We start from the raw sequence: 21,248 nt of genomic DNA, 5'->3' as shown, positions 1-21,248 counted from the left end.
TGATTAAAGTTAGGCATGATTTTAGGAACCTCAGAAGATCAGCCACCTGATAAACTCCCTGCTTCAGGTAAAAATAAATTTTAAAAGCATGTTTCTTGAAAAAAAAACAAAAGGAAGAGATATTATAGCAACAAAAATTTGTCTTAAAAATTATTAAATTGTTTGGTCTTTCAATAATTGAAAAGGCTTCATTACCATGCAAACAAAAAACAGGTTGGCTATTCACCTTTTGGAAGATGGCATTTGCATTGCTATAGTAGGAGAGAAGAACCTTAGAAAACTAATGAAGGAGCATAAAAATGCAAATTACTGCAGCTAATTGGCTGTGCCTTCTTACAGCTTCTGAATTATTAATTTATGACCAAGTAAATCTGCCCCTTTTAAATAATATAATAAAGAACAACATTGTGTTCTATGCTGTTGAGTGGATAGTGTTTGTTCCCTTAATTTTATGGTGAGTTGCTCTTGTTTGCACTAGCAAGATGCTTGCAGTGCTCTGTACAACTCTGCAGGTCCAGCACTCATCTCATGCAGACTGACACCATTTTATTCCCTTTTTCTAATTTCTGACTGGGAAGAAACAAGACAAAAGATGATGCCATTATTACAATAATGCTAATTATATCTTTATTGCCATTGGAAGTAAAGTTTAATCATAAAGCAGGCTCAGAATTCTGCAGAGACTTATTTACATGCCAATATGTGAATAATTCCATCCAGTTCAGTGTAGTAACTTAGAGCTGGTTGCTGCCCAGGGGGTTGAAGAAATCGAAATAAAATCTTTGATAACTGGCAATGATATATGCACATTTTCCCCTGAATATTATTTCTTCTCCCATGGAAAATTTGGGAAGACTCTGAGGAACTGCTTATTTCACCTGGGATTCCCAGCCCTGTGATACAACCCTTTGGCATACATGAGCATAATTTTGCAAGCACCAGATATTCTGCCTGGCAGACCTGTACATTCACAGTATACATGTATTCACAGGAAGGCCCTCACATTCCCTGTGCACACTCACTGGGCCCGTGCAGGGCGTGAGCAGTGTGTCCATTACTTTCTGAACTTGCCTTATATTGCTTAAATGCTCCACAGTTATCTGAAAAACCTTGGAGTCATGTGTTTAAGTAATTCTCTGCAACGAGGGCTAAGAAATTAAGCTCAGCTTGTATGATTTCCCTTTTCCCTGATGGCTTTGCATATATCCCTGTAGCATCCTTAAATCAACAATTTTTCATTTAAAAAAGATATGCTACAGCACTGGGCACTACTGTGTATGTGGTGCCTGCAAGACCAAGGCTGGAAGCACTTGGCCTGTGGGATGGATCATTGCTTTAGAGGACACAGGCAGCCACCGTATGCAGCAGGTGGGAATGCCTGAATGCCTCTCCTTTTCTCCTTCTGTATGGCAGAATGTTTTTTATTACAAAAATCAGCCTGTTGACATGAAGTTTCTCATTTTCCATTTTCGTCTCCAAATGATTTCTTCTTTAAAATGTACCCAAAACAGGTTAAACGTTTTGTTGTGTTTGATTATATGTTGCTTAGTGCATGCTACTCCAAACCAAAAAGAAATCCATGTCCCAGGGAACTCTTTTGTTTGTTCTAGCCACTGCTGTGGCTGGGGTGCCTAAATCAGCTACCACAATGAGACAGCTCATGGAAAAAGCTTTTCCTGAATTTACGTGATTTGGCCAGCTCAAGACTTCAGTTATAAAGACAACACAAGAGAATAGCAGTGAGTCCAGGGAAATGGTAGTGTTGAAGGTAGGTAAATAAAAGCTGAAGAATATTTATTTTGTTTATCTTTTAGGACTTTTATAATTTGACTGTGCACAAGCTTTGCCTAGGTCTTCTTTAATAGCATCCAAATATCTCACTAGTACCAGTGCATTTCCCAGGTGGGAAAGGAACATTATCTTCAGTTTATAGAAATGAAATTGAGAGATGCAGGTTGGGTAAAATAGCTCCCTTAAGGCTGCCTGTGAAAACTTGGGCTGGAATCTGAACTGTCATCCCACTTGCTGCAAAAACTACTGAGCCATCTTTTTTGCACTCTGAATTTTCAGATTATTTTCTAAATAAAAGAAAAGAATACAAATCTTGCTCTAGGATGACAAAGAGATATTGCCTTCTTAGGCAATGGAAACTTGGTGGCTGTAGCATTCCAGTTTTATTGAGCAAATTTCTATACATCAATCACTGAGGAACTGTCTGTAGCAGATCTGTGGAATATTATAGTCCAGGATCAAAAACAAATCTATTGCCATTTGAAAGGGTCATATCAAGCATTAGGCTTATAATATGTGTTACCTAAAATATTAATGGAGAATGTAATAACTGTTAAACTAAAGCCACCAGAAGCAGTGAAGAAGATATCCTGATATATTACCCAGAAGAGCAAGGAGGAAAACACTCCAGGGAGAAGTATTTCAGTAATAAGAGCCTATAGGTGGTAATTAAAGGCACTTAGACACAAAAGAATTTCATCCAGATAGATGCATGGGGAATGTAGCATTTACCAAAAACTTGCTGATGTCTCCTTCAGTCATCTCTGAACACCTGGAATCTTCTCTCTTAACTAGGAAGGGGACTAGCAGATGTTTTTATGCTCTTAGTTGTTGAAGAAACAAAAAAATATCTGAAAGAGATAATAAGTGTCCATAGATCCACAGGGAGAAGGAACAGTAGTACAGAGATTAGTCATTTTTGTTTGTCAACGGGCCAAAAACTAAAGGGACTAACTAGCCTGCAGCAAATTAGATTAAATATAAAGGAAAAATATGAATTAGTTATGAAGAGAATATTTTAGAATTAACATCATTGAGACAAAGGCTAAAAGAGCTAAAAAGCTAAGACTTCGTAAAGCACAGCTGGAGATGGTTTAAGGTCAGTTTAAGTCTCCCATCACAAAAAGGATGGTGCAGCTTACTAGGAACGGGCTCCTCTCACGTTCTAGCCACGGGCTGTGTTTTGAACCTCAGCGAGGGTTTTCTTCTCCCTTCTGGAAAGTGACTGTCTGGTCTAGGAGCCCTCTCTCCTCCTTCATATTTTAGCCCAGTGGCTGTACACTTCCTCCACGGCTTTCTCAGCATCTGAGGAAAAGCAGAAAATGTGCGGCTCTTCCTGCCTTGCTGGGGAGGAGGTGGAGATGTTCATTCACAAAAAGCATGGCATTTTCTGCAAGACAGGCGAGTAGTCGCCATCTGAGCTTCTGTACTGCCGGGGCTTTGCAGACAGAGCCAAAGGAATACTCACTACTCCTCGAGGAAAGAAGGCCAGCACAGTGACTGCGAAGTGCTGCACTGCCCATTCCTTTGGGAAGAGCCACGTGCTGCTTCCCAAGCTCTGTGCTTCGCCCCCGAGGTGAGCGTCGCTTACCTCTGCCGGCCAGGCTGCAGCACCACCTGCCCAGCTCAGCTCAGCTCAGCTCAGCTCAGCTCAGCTCAGCTCAGCTCAGTTCAGCTCAGCTCAGCTCCTCTCCGGCATCTGGCACGTCTCCCCTTCAGCGGGCTGAGCAGGGAGCGCTGCTGTCGCCGTGCCCAGCGCGTCCCGGTGGGAATTCCGCGGTGGGCGCCCGGCCCGTCCATCGCCCCGGGGACTGCGGAGCGGCGCGGCTCTTCCCGATCCCGGAGTGCCCTCTAGTGCTGGCAGCGGGCTGCGGCTGAGCCCCGCCGGCCGGGGAGCCGCACCCCAACACCGCATCCCCTGCCGTGGCCACCCAGAGGAGCGCAGCACCTGCGCCGCCACCTCTGCCTTGCGAAGCGGCTCCTCAGGTACCCACCCCTAGGCAAGAGCAGCCTGGGCTGGCCATAAGTGCTCTGCCCTACTTTTGCCGCAGGACATTCCCGTTTCACCTTAATTTCCCATAAAGCAGTTATGGGAAATATATCTGGGAAATGCTTTCTTTTTGAATACGGAAGACGCAAAGCGATAGGCAACCCACACTTGCAATATTCGTGACGAATAAGCCCAAACAATTTTAATTTATGGATACAGGTCTATTTAAACTCATTAGAATCTGAAGGGCGTATTCACTGAATGTGAAGCTTGGTCTTTATAAGGTGATGCTGTGTTGCTCAGCGATTTGTGTACTTGGGACTGTTTGACCTAAGAGAGAATGATTGGCTATGTGTGATGCAAATCGAATAAAAACAAAGAATGAAAAGATTTTTAGTTCTTGTCTACCCTCGCCTCCTTTGTCTTGTATTTTAACTTCCCAGCTGGTGGGAATTTTATTTTTGAAATTACAAATGTGAGGCAGCTTTATAATACTGGTTATTTCTAGGTGACTTTTGATGCCAGATCTCATCTTTTCAATATCTAGCTGTCCTAAATTCATATTAGACTTAAGATGAAATTATCTACTTTGCATTAAGTCTGCTGCTGGAAAAGTATTGACAATCCAGCAAGTCTATTAGGGACTACAGGGCGAAAAACCCGTGTGACATGCCCCCTGTGGAACATGCCACATCTGCTCTTAGCAAATCACTCACTGTGGGTTTGGGTTTTCTTTTGAAGAAGATACTGCTACCAGTTCTGACTATTGTGGAGATAGACTTGGAATGTAGGTGAAGTTCTTATTGTGGTTTGACACACAGGAAGATGGGGTTATTTACAAATAGGCTCAAGAAACTCAAGACAGTAAATGACATGCTTGTCGAGCCCAGGTGGGGTCTTCACAGGAGAGCCTGGGTGAGATCTTTTGAGAAAAACTTCACATCTCTTCTCTAAAGATTTGCCAGTCAGGAATGCACTGCTCTTTTAATGACTGAAGAAATTATTGACAACGTGTCTTCAAGCACTTCTCTGGTAGGAATTTCCATTTTGTGTTATCTTCAGTGTTAGTCAATCCACGTAATTCCATTTGTCATGTTACTCGCTGTTGTGAGTGAGGACTGCTTCTGCAGTAGCCATCATTTGCTACTTCAGGTAGTTACTAAGGAGCCAAGAAATGGTTATTTAGCAGGGCTACATCAGAGGGAATAAATCAGTTATGACTGGATGAAGACATAATATTTACCCTCCCTGAGAACTTGTTCCCAACCTGGAAGATTTTTATGGAAAGTGTTAGGAAACACTTTCTGGCATTTGAACAATTATTAGAAAATGCAAATAAACTGCTTTTGATATAGTTTTCAAACGTGACATCTCACCGCATATTTAATCTCTTTAGCAGCAGAAGATAATTGTCTCAAGAAGATAAGAGCCTCTTGGGGAAGAAGGCCATCAAACTGGTAATAATAATGATGAACATGAATGTGCTATTGTTGAATTAAAATGAATACTCTTTTTCCTATGTTTGAAATAGCTCACATTAGATTGCTATCTAATCTGATACTTGGAATAACAGAGGGAAACTACAGCTTTAGTACCTATGCATGACAGCACTTATCTTTGACAGCAGAGCCACAATTAACCAAGTGATTTATTAAGGGAAGGGACTTTAGAAGAATGACTTGGATTATGTCGTGTGAAATACTGAAGCAGCTTCCTAAGATATTTTTCTTTGGCTTGCTCTAGAATTCCTTGAACAACTAAAAGTTTTTTAAGTGTCAAGAAGTCTACTGGCTTGTGAAACTTGTGGAAAAATGACAGCTAGGTTGAAGCGACTCAGAAATCAGTTCCGGGATTCCTATTGAACTGAATGTTTAATCTACTTAAAATAAAAAACAATGCTTTGACTTTGGTTATTTTAAAAACAAATCCCAAAATACTGTTTCACTTTGACCTTTTTATTCATATGCCTTATGCTTTTTGGCATAACTGCTGACAATAAAACTGAAGAAGAAAGCCGGGGAGGGCTCCAGACTAACTTACTTGGTGTGGCAGAATGATGCCTTTTACAACTGCTTTGCAAACGCTTTTCTTGCAAGGGTCTTGTTCATGGGAGATTCTGGAAATGTAGCAAAATGACAAAACCAGAAGCTTTGTTCAAGTATTTCCCTTTTACTGAGTGATAACTTCATTAACTGAAGTCAAATGCTTCTGTGGAAAGTATGTCAATCTGTACAGGCGTGTAGGAAAGAAAGGCTGAGGTCACTAAATAATTTCTGGGGGCTTTGGGTATGTTGTGTTGATGGCAGTACTGTAAAAATGTTGATAATTAATAATATTTCCAGAGGAAGAGATTTAAATTGCTCTGCTATCTTTAACACATAGTGTCCCCAGATTTCTGCTCATAAAGTTTTTGCTTATGAGCTGACCCTAAAGCATATACAGGCCAGGTAAGCTTTTTCTAAAATTTCTAAAATGCTGCTGCAGACCTAGTTTTAGTGGATGTTATTTGCTTGTTTTGGACATCTGAAAGGCCATGTAAAATTTGTTTTCTTTCTCCGAAATGATGTGGCTCAGGACTTCAAAAATAAATGCAAAGTTTTACTTCCAAATATAAAGATTTAAAAATGCTAAGCAGTTTCATTTCGTTTCAGAGAGCTCAGTGCTTTAGAAAAATCAAATTATTTTCCAACCTAATTTTAGACACTTGCATTAAAAAGCTCTGTGTTCCAAAGAAATAAGTTAATAGAAATTAATTATCACCCTAACACTTAGCTTTAAAGAAAAGTATTTTGAGTAATAAGAAATCTGGTAAAAAAATTCCTACAGATAAAAGTACTTTAAAATGTGAAAATTATTAGAAACCAGTGTGAAGGCCACCTGGAATCATTTCTTGACAGAAATAGGTACAACAAAAAGCAAGGTGGTAAGAGCAAACACCCCAGACGCAGTGGCAAGGCTCAAGTGGCTTTTCCTAAACAATCAGGAGTTCTTCAAAAATTATAGTTTTCCTCAAGAGAATGAAATAGAGGACAAAAAGATGAGAATTCAGAAATGTGGGAAACCTGGGAAACACAAATAACCAGAGATAAAGAAGACCAAATAAAGCTTAAGTCTTCAATAACGTGAAATCATAAAAACCTGTAAGTTTGCTGAGCTGTAGCTAAGGAGAATGAGCACTGCAGTATGGTGAAAGATTTATCTCAATCTTTACCATGTGAATTAATAGCAGACATTTTTCTGAAGCCTATTCTTTATAAGGAACAAAAGTAAAGGATGTTATAAGATCAGGGTGCTGACACATGGAGACACTGAAATAATATTCAGATATTTTTAATCCATATTGTGTTCCATGTGATAAATCATAACTTCTGTATTAAAAAAAATAACACCTTGAATAAGTTAAGAGAAATCTAGTAAAGAACAGGGTAGCATTTAAGTTGGATTTTCCTTTCAGAAAATTCTTCATCCCTCATTAAAGGTATGACTGAGGATAATAGGTTTTCATGGAAAAAGAGCTGAAGTCCTGCACCATCTTGACTGAAAATCAAGAAAAGTTCACTAAAGTGGGGTTAAATCTTAGTAAGGGCAAAGGTTAATACTGAAATGCCTCTAGCTCTCTCTCTGCATACATGTCTTTAAATGTATATTTTTCTTGAAAAGTAAGTGAACACAGAGATGAAAAATATGCAGTAGGCAAAGTGATCAGGGTTAGCTTGGATATGAGATGACTGAGGAACTTGGAGGAACTAAAGCATGGTAGAGTGGAGGCTGAAAAATATCCCTGAGTAATGCAAAGCAAAGAACACGGAAAGAATAATTGGAAAAAAATAGTTTCAGCTACTATGGAAAAAGGAAGAACAAAGTGTTATTGCTATTTTAAGTGGAGGTCAAAGTAAAAACAAACACGTTGAAAATCTTAAAAGAAAAAAACCCAACAAACAAAAGAAAACCAAACCCCAAAATCCTAGGATAAACCAATTCAACAAATTAAGAACAACTTCAAGTCAGAGTTCTGGGTGATATTTTCCTGCTAGAGAAGTAAGTGGAAGAAAATACCCTGCTGACAACTTAAGTGTTAGGAATTCACTTGTTTTCATTTATAGTTATGCTTTAATCACAAGGATATTAAAGTTGAAGACCAGGTTAATCACACAACTGCATTAGAACTGTGGTTGTTACGAATTTCACCCAGTGGACCACTGGTCCATCATTATTATTCTTTTGGGAAAGTAAGCACTTGCTAAAACTCAATTAGAAAAAAACACGGGATCCTATGCAAACATGTTGTAATTAGAAATGGTCAGTGGAGGTTTATGATAAATACATTGAAATGCATGGAAAATTAATCTGTCACTCATTTTTCATGACAGGATGACGTCTTCATTCACTATTTATCTATTTTTGGACTTAAGTGCATGGGTTTAGTTGCATTTGCCATATCTCTATTGTTTTATAAAACTGCTGTGTTTATAAATAGTTGTGTAGTTTAATATTTGTAAAGTGTGAGTTTTACAGAAGCACAGCGCCCTGGTAGCTGTCACTAATATTACCTTATAAAGCAGGTAATATAAAGTGCTTTAATTTATTTTTAATGTAATAACCACAAAGCTGTAGGTGTGGAGCTGAATGCAAAGTCAGTGAGTCATTTCACTTCCCCAGTGATTTGCATCATCTCTCTGTTTAATACTGATCCCTTGCCAGGCTGTTGGCTTTACTTCACGATGTGTGGCACAGCAGACACAGCACAAAACAGAGCTCCCAGTGAATCAAAGCTTCTACCAGGGGAAAAAGTGGGCACAGTTTTGGCCTTGATCGTGCCAATACCACAGCCTTGGCACGTAAATGTAGGCACTACCTGGCTTTCCTCTAAGGCAGCCTTCTGAACAAAAAGGAGCACAGCTACCCGGGAGTTTGAGAGAACAAAAATGGCTATTGCATTTCAGCTTAAGCAAGAGAGAGCTCACACCTTCCTCTTTGTCTTGGCGTTGCAAGAATAAGAGTTACAAGTTAGAAAAGAGAAAATGTAAGCACATGTTGCCACTCTCAGACTTTGGGAAATCTGGCAGTGCTCTCTAAAGAACCGGCTCCCTTTGGTCTCTTTCATCCCTGCAGGACAGCAGTATCTGATGCCATTCAGAAAAATGATGCTGCTCTGCTTCTTCACCAGGTGAGAACAGTGTTCTGGGGGAAGGAGCAAAGATCAGCAGAAGAGGAGCTGGTTTATCTTAACCTTTCAGAATGCAAGCTCACCAGCATAATGGCATCCACTAGTTTGCATTCTTGCAAAGTTTATAAGAACTCCCAGGGTGCATTTTTTGCACTGATTTCAATTAGTTGGAAGCTCACTGTGTGGGAAACCCAACTCCTCACGAAGTTGAACAAGGCCACTTGCAGAAGTCATGTTTTGCCAGAGGTTCTGCTTCTAAAATTTTCTGTTTCTGCTTAATATATTATCTAGCACAGTACAAGGGTTTTTTATTCTTTTTAGGGCTTAGAGGATAGTCTATGGGGTATAATGTACTCTTAGATACCAAAACAAACCACCTCACTGGTTCTGAGGAGAAGCTTGTAATAGCACCATTTGTTCAAATACTGAAATAAAAGCAAAACAGTTAATCTAAGAAGTTCTGACAGACAAAAAGCAGTAGCAATAAAAGCTAATTGTCTGTTAGCTCCAGGTATATTTTTATTGAGTGTTTCAATCCTAGCCTAGAAGCATATATTAAGAAAAGGCTCTGCGATTTTCACAGATTAGGCAGCAACCAGAGAAGGCTGCAGTCTCATTTCTCTCTTTCTTTCCTTTCCAGCCCATCTCTCCCTCAGCTGTCTGCTTCCATTTCGAGGAGCTTTTAATGCCTTCGTGTAGCTACTGCTGAAGCTTTTCTCAGCAGCCACAGTAACAAGGTGATTTCCTGATATCCCCACTTATATCTAGTGAAGCTAGAGGAGGTCACTGTAGCTCATATGCACAAGGAAGGGGCAGCTCATTTTCACAAGAGTTTGATTTTTTTGCAGTGACAGAAAGCATATTTTTCTCAAGGTCAGTAGCATGATCAAGGCTTTCATTTATTACTTAATGCACTTTGTGTATAGTACACTTTAGACACTTCCTTGGTAGGCAGAGGATCTGCAAATTTTAATTGCTATGCTTTTGTGTCTGATTCCTTTTAATGCAACCTTTCTGTCCGGGCATCAAGAAATTAGATTTTTTTAGGACGAAATGCCCCAAGTCATCTTCTATCTTCTGTGACTCTATCCAATCTGGGTTTCTGTCAATGGAGCCTCCACTAATTTGTTTATTCACCCAACAACAACAAAAACCATAGACCTCAGTGACTTTAAGCTCCAACCCCTATCTTGAAATATCAGGGATTTGTTTTTTCTGGTATATTTATATACTAATAATTAATAATAAATCAACTATTTGCTTTTTCCCTCCAGTAATGGATCATGACCAGTAAGACTGTGCACAAACGAATAAAAAGTTATTTTCATTTGAGGTAAGTTTCATGAATCAGCTAACCCTTAGTAGACCAAAGATGGGAAATGAGTTTTCCCTTTAAAAGACTCCTTTTCATAACCCACATTGATCAGCACTGTTGTGAACGTACTGTATTTAGTTATTTTTATCTAGCACGTGGCAGCAACTTGTGCATCACTACTGAAACCATCAATTGAGCTATTAAGAAGGAAGACACACTTAGTAATCCCTGCAGTTCTCATCGCAGCAGGGCTAAGTCTAACAGTGACGTTAGCAGCATCGGCACTGAATTTCAGTGCTTTTTATTACATTGGCCTTGTTTCATTAGAATTCAGCATTCTTCTGGCTTCTTACAAAATGTATACTTTGTACTTTGCAAATTCTGTTGGCTGTTGTGGGTGGACTGCTGTGGCTAGAAGACCAAGTGACAGTGTTCACAGAACAGAGGGAAAAATCAATTTAACTTTAAAATGTAAGCACTTATTGAGGCTAGAGATTAAATAATGGAGGCAGGCTCTTCTGCCTAGCATGACAGGAGGATCTGAAAGCAGAATAAGATACAGAGGAAAAACAGAGTAAGCAGCTGGAGCGAAATGCCATGTTTGTTAGGCAGGAAATCAATAATCTTTGATGGGAAAATCTTATACAAACCTTTATTCTGCGCCTGCTATGTTTGGAAATTGCAACAAAAGAAAAAAAGCTTATTACTTGGAAAAATCCAACCTCTGGTTATGCATGTTTACCAAGCTGAAGGAGTGCCTGCAATCATTCTTTTGCAGAAGAAAAGCAAATGAAGAGGATTTTGCTGGTGAAGGCTGCATGCATACTCCTCTGGGAACAGAAAACACATGGATTTGATCACACCCCTTTTTCCTGCTTCCAGATATCTGTGCTTGCCTGAAGAACACTGCTCTCCCAGGGTAGTTCAAAAAACCAACGTGGTCATTAACTTTTCCAAAGAAAGCAGTGGGGAAGCAGAAGCTCAGGCAACGCAGTGGTTCCTTATGTGACCCTGGGGAGTTCCTGATGCATCTCAGAAGGTCATTTCAGGAGATCCAGTCTGGTGGGACCAGTGGGAAGTGGACCCTAGGGAGCAGCTGGATTGCAGGAATATGTTTTCCAACCTGCTTGCTCAGATTGTAGCACTGCCAATCCCAGATGTTCACAAATCACAAGAAAAGCCCGAGAAAAGCCTGAGATTGGTTAAAAACTTAAAACTCAGATTTTAAAAATAAAATAAGTTTAGGGTGTGGTTTATTACCTTCGGGTTTCTTAGCCTTTCGGGTGCACTTGAGTCATGTTTTTAAGTTTCTCTTTGCTACTATGAGGTCTAGGAAACTTACTTAAAACCATAAGCCAAGATTCTCACCTAATCATTTGGCTGTGGAAGCTGAAAAATACAAACTTATGAGAGGTGCAGCACTGAGTGATGGGGCCATGCATATGGCAAATACTTGGGAAAGAATATTCTCTTGAAGAGGGAGGGGAAGTAGCCTGGGAAGTGGGTGCAGCAAAAAGGCCTGGGAATTCAGTGGGGATAAATGTTGAGAGGAAGGCAGGGGAAGATGGGCTCTTGGGGAAGGTGAAGCTGAACATACCAAATTCAAATTTGAAAAGGAGATGGGAAAGTGTTTCCTACAATGAACTCCATCAGTTAACCCCTGTGATTTCTGTTTACCAGGTGAATTTGCTTTCCCACAGAGATTATTTGGTTAATTTACAGAGAAAATATGCCAGCATAAGAATGTCACCAGCTCAAGGGAGGTGATCCTGCCCCTCTGCCCAGCCCTGCTGAGGCACATCTGGAATGCTGAGTCCAGTTTTGGGCTCCTCAGGACAAGAGAGACACGGAGCTGCTGGAGTGGCTCCAGTGGAGGCTTACAGAGATGATTGATTGAGGCACTGGAGCATCTCTCTTGAAAAGGAAAGGCTGGGGGAGCTGGGGCTGCTCAGCCTTGAGAAGAGGCACTGAGAGGGGAGCTCATCAATGTCTGTGAGTATCTGCAGGGAGGTGCCAGGAGGATGGAGCCAGGCTCTGCTCAGTGGTGCCAAGCAGCAGGACAGGAGGCCATGGCAGAAACTGATGAACAGGAAACTCCACCTGAACATGAGGAAGATCTTTACTGTGTTGGTGACCATGCACAGGGACAGACTACCCAGAGAGGTTGTGGAATCTCCCTCACTGGAGATATTCAAGAACCATCTGGACACAATCCCATGCCATGTGCTCTAGGACGACTCTGCTTGAGGAAAGAAGTTGTTCCAGATGACCCATTGTGGTCCCTTCCATCCTTGCCCATTCCATGATTCTATGATTCTGTAATTGTTACTCAGAGAAGTGGGTGCTTGGTCTGAGCTGAGGATGATGAATAACAAGTAAGGATTAAAACTCACTGATAAGAAGGTGATGTGTGGCAGCCCTAACTTAGCTTTTCAGCATAATAATACAGTAGAAACCAATCTCTTTAAAGCCTGAAGAAAGACAAAGAGCAACTGGACTGAAAAGATGATACAGTTTTAAGGTCATGAACATTTACATTTCTCAATCTTTTAAAATACCAAGTCAAGACAGGAGTGCATGAGGGTGTTGAGAGCTGTGAATTAGCCTCACTTTAGCTGTGGGGTGCTTGCAAATGAGGTGCAGAAATGTAGACAAGGCTGCCTTGCAGCTCAGGCACAAGGTAAAGATTTTGGAACTTGCAGTCCTTCTGTCAACTCAGTCACCTCCAGCTCGGTGAGTATACTCAGTGTGACCAGTGTTATAGGTGAATTTAGGGAGCTGTGTATGCAGACCCGAATCACTCTGCCATGTCCTTGACTGTGGAGCAAAGAAATGGCACAAAACATTCCATGAGGGGTTTTCTTCACAATTCAGCCATCCCTACCTCCTATCAGAAGCTGCATTTGCATTTCTGCATGCTCTGTGGAGTATTTGCTCTACCCAGTGTTAGGCATATAACTTAGAGGTCTGGTCTCTGACAGGTGGAAGAAACAAGTTCTTGCCAGTGGTGAATGCGAGCACAGCCCTCTGTCACCTCATGCAGTGCACGTGGGCTCGAGCTGGACACTTCAGACATCTGGGTGTGCAAATACCTTTTTTCTATGTCCAGAGGCATCCTTGGGTGGCTCATGGTATACAAGCATGGAAGTTCTGCCTTAGACATTGTTGGAAAAGATTACTCTCAAAAATAATAAAAATTAGTCACAAGGAAACAGAGCTTTCCCCCCCTCCCCAATATCTACTGCATTGGATGAAGCTTTTGTTATGCTTACTGAGCAAACTCCTTGCTGCACTCAGAGCTAGCTGATATTTTGGGTTGGCTAGCTCATACTTACCCATGTCTTCAAAGACTCTGCAGTGATGCTGCATACTGAAAAAATTGTGCAGATTAGGCACTTTTGAAAATCCCATTTGAAGGATCAGTTCAATATATTTTGTTAAGAAACTTGAAGTAAAATAGAACCATGAAATCAAAGCCAATCTAGCATTAATATTCCACGAAAGTAAAAGTGGAGCATTGCAGGCATCAAATCAAAATCAAGTCAACAAATTGACTGAGGCACTGGATCAGAATGGAACCAAATTGCCAACTTGATGAAAACTCACAGTGTTTATGAACTCCGACCATCTATGAAAGCACGTGTCTATTTATCCTGGAATTTCAAAAAGCACATTTTCCCGGAGCCAGACAGAAATGCAGCACTGAGCTGGGTTATTTTATGGTGAAACCACAATTTCAGAGCCAATTATCTAGCTTCCTTCCTCAAATCCTATTCCTCAGTAATGAGTAAATCCTACCCCTGCCTCCCAAGTGCCGTCATATGTAGCACAGTCTCAGAAAAGGACACTTCTGACAAGCAGAAGTTTGTCAAAAGTTATTTACCAGAAATTGCAAATGAAAATTTCAGGTCTTTCAGGATCAAACGGAAGCCCCAGAAAATACATTAAGGAGACATTTTATGCAATGTTATATATAACTTCTAAGCTTCAGGAACTTTCCTTCCTACCTCTTTTTCAGAGAAATTTATACACATCTGGAAATATAAAGCTACATTTTAACACTAAGAAACTGAAGAGTACAAATGACCTGGGTGTCTTCTACCTAACAAATAAAGAAAAAGTAGATGACTAAGACAAATGAATGTAACTGCCTCTTGAACTCTCTTACTCCTTCACACTTGCAGAAGAGTGGTGAGAGCTACAGTTGAAGAGGGAAATGGAAGTAGTCACAACCCAATTTGAAATAGTCTAGTTGAGGTGTTAGGGCATGGGTTAGACTTGATGATCTTGGAGGTCTCTTCCAACCTAGTGATTCTGTGATTCTGTGTAAAATCAGAGGTTTCCTGCTTTTGGAAAAGATTCATGAAATGCTGATGCTGCTGGCTGGTGCCATAATTCCAAACAGCCAGAGTTTTTAGAAGATCTTAAATTTCAGTCCTTTTCCAGCAATACAAGCTTGTGTCCTGAAGTCAAAGCATGTTTGAATTTTTAGATGTCCCTCAATCAGATTTGTAATACTTTCTTCCAAGGATGAGCTTTGCAATTTGGTATAACACAACTCAAATGCACTCTTACACATCAAGTATAATTTGAAAAAAAACCTTTTAAAATCACAAGGATATTGTGATTTGAAAGCCACAGAAAAGGATACCTTAATAGACTCAAATGCATCATGTGGATACATATCACTAAATAGCAGGAGCACAGCTGACTGCTTTTGAAGGAACTGCCATTATCTTTGGTGAGGCAGAGGTTTCAAGATTGCACTGTGCCATTATTCTACGTAGTGCTCTCAGCATTCAAAAGAGTTTTTTAAAAGTAGCTGTTTGGGAAAAATAAACTCCAGAATAACTTGGCAACAAGTGGTGTCGATACTGTCTTTCAGCAAAATTAGGGAATAAAAATGTAATGTGTGTCTCATCACCTCAGCTACATTTTAGAAGTTCTTGCTTTTTGTCTTAGAAATGAGCCAGACAGCTTCTCAGCAGGAATCTTTGTCTTCATATGCTTTATACAACAATATTTATCAATATGAAATTCACCATAAAATCTTACATTTTATATGCAATCTGCATATAGGCTGTTTTTTTCCAAATGGTATTCTAATCTCATATTTTCACAGTACCATTTCTGAATTTATTATCATTCTTGATCCTCTTGTTTTTATTGCCAGAGTCACTGCTAGATGTTAAGGACCAACACATGACCAAAAGAGAAGTATGGTTCCTGCCTGAAACCTACTGATTTGACATCATGTGTGCCCAATTTTCAACTGCACAGTTCTGACTTTTTTTCCCATTTTTATTTGGTATGGTAGACAACATTGTGTCAGCACTGTGGAAGAAATTGTGCAGCTCAAATTCTCACCCTTCTAGCTAGCATGAGTGCACACACACTTGCTTCTCCCTTTGAATGGATCTTGTCTGTGCAACTTGGGTGACAATAACAATTTATCTCATACAAACAACTGATTTAATATTTGAGATTTAGGCATTTTGTATTTCCCATTTTATTAAGAGTAAAAGTAATGCTTAAATTTTAACTTTTTTTTTTCCCCCCAGTGGATATATATATATATATATGTGTATTTTTTTTTTCAAAACTGTGCAGAACACCAGAGAGGAGGGTGACTGAAAAAGTGTAAGGAAAATTTGTGCCCAAGCAAGAGTAACTGAAGAGGAATAAACTTTGGGCCAATACTTTTCATTCTAATAAAGTTCCTTCAGAGTTAGGAAAGTGTGAAGTTTTCTTTATTTCTTTATTTAAGTGAAAACTCAAGATTAAAGTCAGCCAGATAAGAGAAGCCTATCTTGAGAGATTTTTAGATTATGATAAATTTTATCAAAATTTAGCTTCCACATTGAAGCTCTTTAGCTGAGTTTACTATTGAATTTGACTTAGAATGCACTCGAATATTAAGAAACGTTAAATATAAAACCACCTCCAACTTAGACATCCCAGAATCTGGAATTGTTTTGAGGGCAAAAGGGCAAAATTCTGAGATAATATCTGAGATAATTGGAAATTTAGTATTGCCTCCAACTCCAGAACACCATTTTTATATTTTAATAAAACTTTAGTTGGTCTCTTGTTTTGTAGAGCTTGCCTGAAAAAATCCCCAAAGCAAAACACAAAACTGTGCCTATATTGAGTCTTAAGGTTACAAACACGATGCTGTTATTTCTCTTGCACCAAGTTTTGCAAAGGAAATTGCAGTTGTGTATAAAATGTTTGTTCAAAAATAGTTTTCTATAAGGGAACTTAAGGGAACTTTATACTAAGCATAAATACAGGACAGCAAGTTAAATTGGAGCTTTCAGGTTAGCTTTTTTGGAATGAATTTCCTCTGTGGCAGAGAGAGGCATCTGAGATGAACGATAAAGCGACTGGGTAAAAGCTCTCTTCCCAGTATGTGATCCCAGAGATCACAAACTAAAAAAATGGGATCATATTGTAAGCCCTCAGAGCATTTTCCTAAAACTGCAATTATGTTACATATTTTAATAAATGCATAATCCCTGCAATATGTACCTCTAATGAATGCAAAGGCTAATTCCAGTGCTTTCTTCCTAACAGAAAATATTTCCTGTCTTTTTAATGGCAGAATTCAGCAGGTATTTACATCAGTTTATTCTCGTGGCCTGTTCCACACTACCTGCAGTGAGGACTGGGACTGATTTTTTGTTACTTTCAATGCTTGCCTTTTTATTCATATGAAGTCATAGAGATGAGCTTGATTTTTGATGAGAGAGCTGTGAGTTTCTCTCAGAATTAAACCTCAGGTCTGGTTGTCTCCTGCCTCCTTGTACCCCCATTTGTGTAGGTGTTGCTCACCACATTCTTCTGATCACAGCAACAATACTTGCAGTAGTTACCCAGGTTTTAGAATATTTTCTTAAGAGAGTTCTGTACTACAGATTCACAAGCATTTCTTTAGTTTGGAAGAGGGATGTCAATCAGCGGCACTGCCACTTTATCAGCTGCTCCTATTTCCAAAATCACTTCTATTGTTACATTCTGACAAACTAGCCAAGGAGTTCAAAAAATTGCTGGCTGCAGGGGCTAATTCAGCTCCTTTTTGTGGTGTTTCATTCTTTCGACCTGCCATGATTACTGTCCAATTTTTCCGATGGTTGCTAAATCACCAACTAATTACGTATTATCAAAGCTGCACATAACAGTGGAGTTTGTCTCGGGGTTGATGCTTTTAAAAACAAGCCAGGTGAGTGAGTCAGTCAGGGTACAGATGTGCCACTCCACCTGGTGCCTGTGTTAGCACTTATTCACGCCTTCCCTTTGTTCTTCTGGGCTCCTTTTGCTTTTTACTGCACAGCTAGAACAGGTACTGACTGCTGCATTATGTGCACTTTAATGTTTTTTTTATTATTACCATGGGAGAACAAAAACACTCATAAAGGTGTATTTTCTTTCTGGCAAAATTTCTCAGGAATGCAGTAGCTTCTTTGTTGGGGAACTTGAACCTTGGAGAATGTGACAAAGACTACTAGATGCCCACTTAGTTTCCTAGCTGCTCAGGCAGTTATTTGGAAGAAATGAAAAATCTCTAAACCTCCTTCCATGCTGGTATGAGTTCAACAGTCTGCAAATACCAACGCAGAAATTTACATGCTTATCCCTTGAGAAGTCTGTGCACATATGGTATTCTTTTTCAAATTATTTAATTAAAGCTCAAAAAACGCATGAAATCTGGAATGCTCACTTCCAAGAACACCTACCACATTAAATCAAACTCCCCAGGTTGAAACATGGAAGGATTTAAAAAAATGTAATTTTGTTTTCCTTTTTGTATCCTTCCCCCCTCTCCACCAATTCCCTGACCTTTAGCAGCAGTGAGAGACCTAAATTCTCTTTGGCAATTTACTCAATTGCACAAGTGAACCTGTGCAGGGATGAACCCCTGCAATACTGAAATATCTTACATGTTAACTAATTTTTTTCTTTTTACATATAGAGGTAAAAATAAAGGTTTTTGTTGTCTGCAGAGTCTTGTTCATGCTGGTAGGTAGAAATTCTAAATTTTCAGGTCTCAATGTGACCTGACAGCATTCCTTCTATGTTTGTTTAGTACTTGGCAGTTGAGGAAATACACAGCAAGGGAAGACAGAGATTACCCACTCTGGGGTAGGAGGTTCGGAATTGCCTACTATATTCACTTGCCACTACTTAAAAAGAGATACTGAGCTTGCCAAAGCACACTGCCTATAATTATTAAACCTGTCCATTTGATTTCTGCTTTGAACAAACAGGGGGAAAAAAGACAAAATCAAAGAAAAACTCCAACTCTTGGTAATGAGATTGTAACTATTTTTCAGAAAAATGTGACTTCCTTTGCCAAGATGCTTACCTTGGCACCTGAGTGCATGGGGAACAAATCCTGGATTTTCACTGGGCTGTTCTCAAAGGAGCATGTGGATCATGTGGAGCTATTGCTGTCTTTGTAATGAACATCCACAGCCTTCTGTGAGAAGGTTGTTCTACCAGAGCCCCTCTCTCTGCATCATGGACATGGGCTGGCAGGTTACCCTGAAGTCTACAGCCCTGTCTGTGGTGTGCTCTGCCTGGTGGACTAGTTCTGTAATAACCAAAAGAAATGGGCTCAATTTCTTCCATTTCACATGTGGATTCAATAACTTCTGCCTTGTGCTGTCTTTCATGCATGGTCAGAAAGGATCAATGCTTTTCAGCTCCAGCCTTTATAACTCGAGTGTGTTTTTAAAGAGAAAAAAATGGAGCCACATCTGCTCCCTTGCCAAAACTACTCCTGATGTTCATGTGGACATGCCCAGCCTGGCTTGGAACAGATGATAAAGTAACTGTGGTAGCCCACAGCCAAGGCCTTGCTGAGCCTTTGGCTCCCTGGGCAGCTGCAGAGCTTGGTAGCTTGCTGCCATGGCTGCCTGCCCAGCACTGCTTCAGATGGGTCTAAAATGCCTCAAATAGGGGTCTAAAGACTGGCTCCATCACAGTACACACAAGTTTTTGTCACAAGCAAATAACAAAATCTCTAACTACATTTGTAGGGTTATATCCATAAATACAAGAAAATGCAAGTCATTGAAATCTAGCATTTCCACAGGACATCTCATTCCCTCCTCCTTGTTTCCCCTCTCAAAGTGTCCCTCTGGAAAATATGCAGCTAATTGTAGCTTGTCAAATTACTGGGGAACTTCGGGTAGCTTAGGCAATTAAGAGAAGTTTCATTTTGATTACTTTGTGCAAGTTTTGTACAGAAACGATGCTCTGAAGACTCGTTTTAGGGAGAACACTGTTATATCAATGTTGGTGGCAATTCTCTCTGATGCAGTAACTTTTGGTTTCAGTGAGGAAAACTCCATGACTGCCTCTTCCAGCAGTGAGATCTGATGATTCTTAAAATGGGGGACCCTTAAAACTGGGTTGTGAGAAGTAAATAATTACCTTCAATTATAAACAGTGCTAATTGTGGGAGTACAGGAACCATTAAAAGCTGTGAACAGAGGATTCTGCTTCTTTTCTGATTCTGTGTGCCGTAGCCAGACGGACCCATATGGTTGAGGGAACCTGGCAGTGAAAAACGCTGTTCTACAACATTCACCTGAAAGTGACAGCCCAGAGAAAAAATAGGTTCGAACTTGCATCAACAGTCCTTGGATTATTTTCATGTGAATGGCAGAGTGAAATAATTTGTGATTGCAGATAATGCGTGAGCAATTACCAGAAATATGGTATTTTGGCCCAAGGAAATTCGTGTTCAGGCAATAATTTCAAATGTTTTAAATTCTACACTTCTGTAGTAGGTGACACAAAATCCTTTTTTGGTAATGATTATATCACTAAGTCTGTCCTTGCATGCCCTTCCTTGTTAGCTGTTCAAGCATTAAAAAGATTTATTAACCTTGTCTTATTTCCATAGCCTTTTTTTTCTCTACTTTTTTAGTTTGCAGTATTTGACATGCAAAATGCTTTTTAAATCAAATGCTCCAAGTAACAAACTACTGCATTTAAGAATAAATAGGTGGCTTTACTCTTCTCACTTGGACCTGGAGAAGTCTGTACAGTTACAGAAACCCCAACATCTCCATTCTTGGTCAGCCTAGTCCAGCTATGAACAATGAAGTTGAAAATATTAGATGTTCTGGAGGTATAAACAAGATATTTCAAGATGAACTGTGTAAAGCAATCAATTCTTTAATAACCCACTAAGAATAATGTGTGGATGTTTATTCTGAATTACTTTAATACCTATCCAATGACTTTGTGAAACTTTGACAATTCAAATTAATGAATAGACTTCCACTAAGCCTTGAAAGAAATTCTAGTCCAAAGGGGTAGCATCTTTTCCTTTTTAGCACGGAAAAAGAATGTATTGAATTACTTTCTCTAGAAATGCATTATTAGATATACCTACTGCATATCATCTTTTTCATTTCTCTTTCTAAATCATTGCAGTCTGTCTTCTTATGGATAGTCTTCTAGTTTCTTTATCCTTTCAAAGTATATTTTCAGAACTCTTCCTTTATCTACTTTTTTTTTAATAACATGAGAAATACAACATTCCATAGACAACACTGAAAGAAAATAGAATAAAAATGTCAGTATTTTTTTCTCATTCACTGTGCTCTCTGCACTCTGCATCCTTTCATAACTTCTGGGTTACACAGGTTACTCCAGGGTATTTTTTTTCTGAACATTGGTACTTAAATTATGTGCATAATATTCGAGGAAACTAGAATCAAAATGAAACAAGAACAAAAATTGAAATCAGAGGAAGAAATAAATGGAGCTGCAATAAATGACCAGAGAAAAAATAAAGAGATCAGCCAACAGAACCCAGGCTTTTCTATTATTAATACCTTCTGGAATAAAAATGAATTGGCTTTCAGGAGACATGCCTCAAAACTTTTAGCCGGTGTAAATCTTTGAGCCATTGCCTCCTTTGAGAATGGGGAACCTGTGCAGGAACATGCACTGGACATGGCCATTTC

General features: G+C 39.6%; 1 long non-coding RNA gene across 2 annotated transcripts; it reads left to right on the top strand.

The window, feature by feature from the left end:
* Positions 1–3,738: 3,738 nt before the first annotated feature.
* LOC148224281 (uncharacterized) lies at positions 3,739–20,162 on the top strand. 2 transcript variants are annotated; one of them, XR_015802278.1, is made up of 6 exons: positions 3,739–5,238; positions 8,894–8,948; positions 9,589–9,685; positions 10,223–10,281; positions 11,042–11,182; positions 11,944–20,162. It is a non-coding gene; the product is annotated as an uncharacterized LOC148224281 (long non-coding RNA). The 2 variants fall into 2 exon arrangements; XR_015802279.1 differs by lacking the exon at positions 8,894–8,948.
* Positions 20,163–21,248: the final 1,086 nt, after the last annotated feature.

Source organism: Sturnus vulgaris, chromosome 3 (assembly GCF_052056855.1).
Source record: "Sturnus vulgaris isolate bStuVul1 chromosome 3, bStuVul1.hap1, whole genome shotgun sequence".
Classification (NCBI taxonomy): domain Eukaryota; kingdom Metazoa; phylum Chordata; class Aves; order Passeriformes; family Sturnidae; genus Sturnus; species Sturnus vulgaris.
The sequence above is the reverse complement of the archived record's forward strand: the minus strand, read 5'-3'. Positions and strand labels throughout refer to the sequence as shown.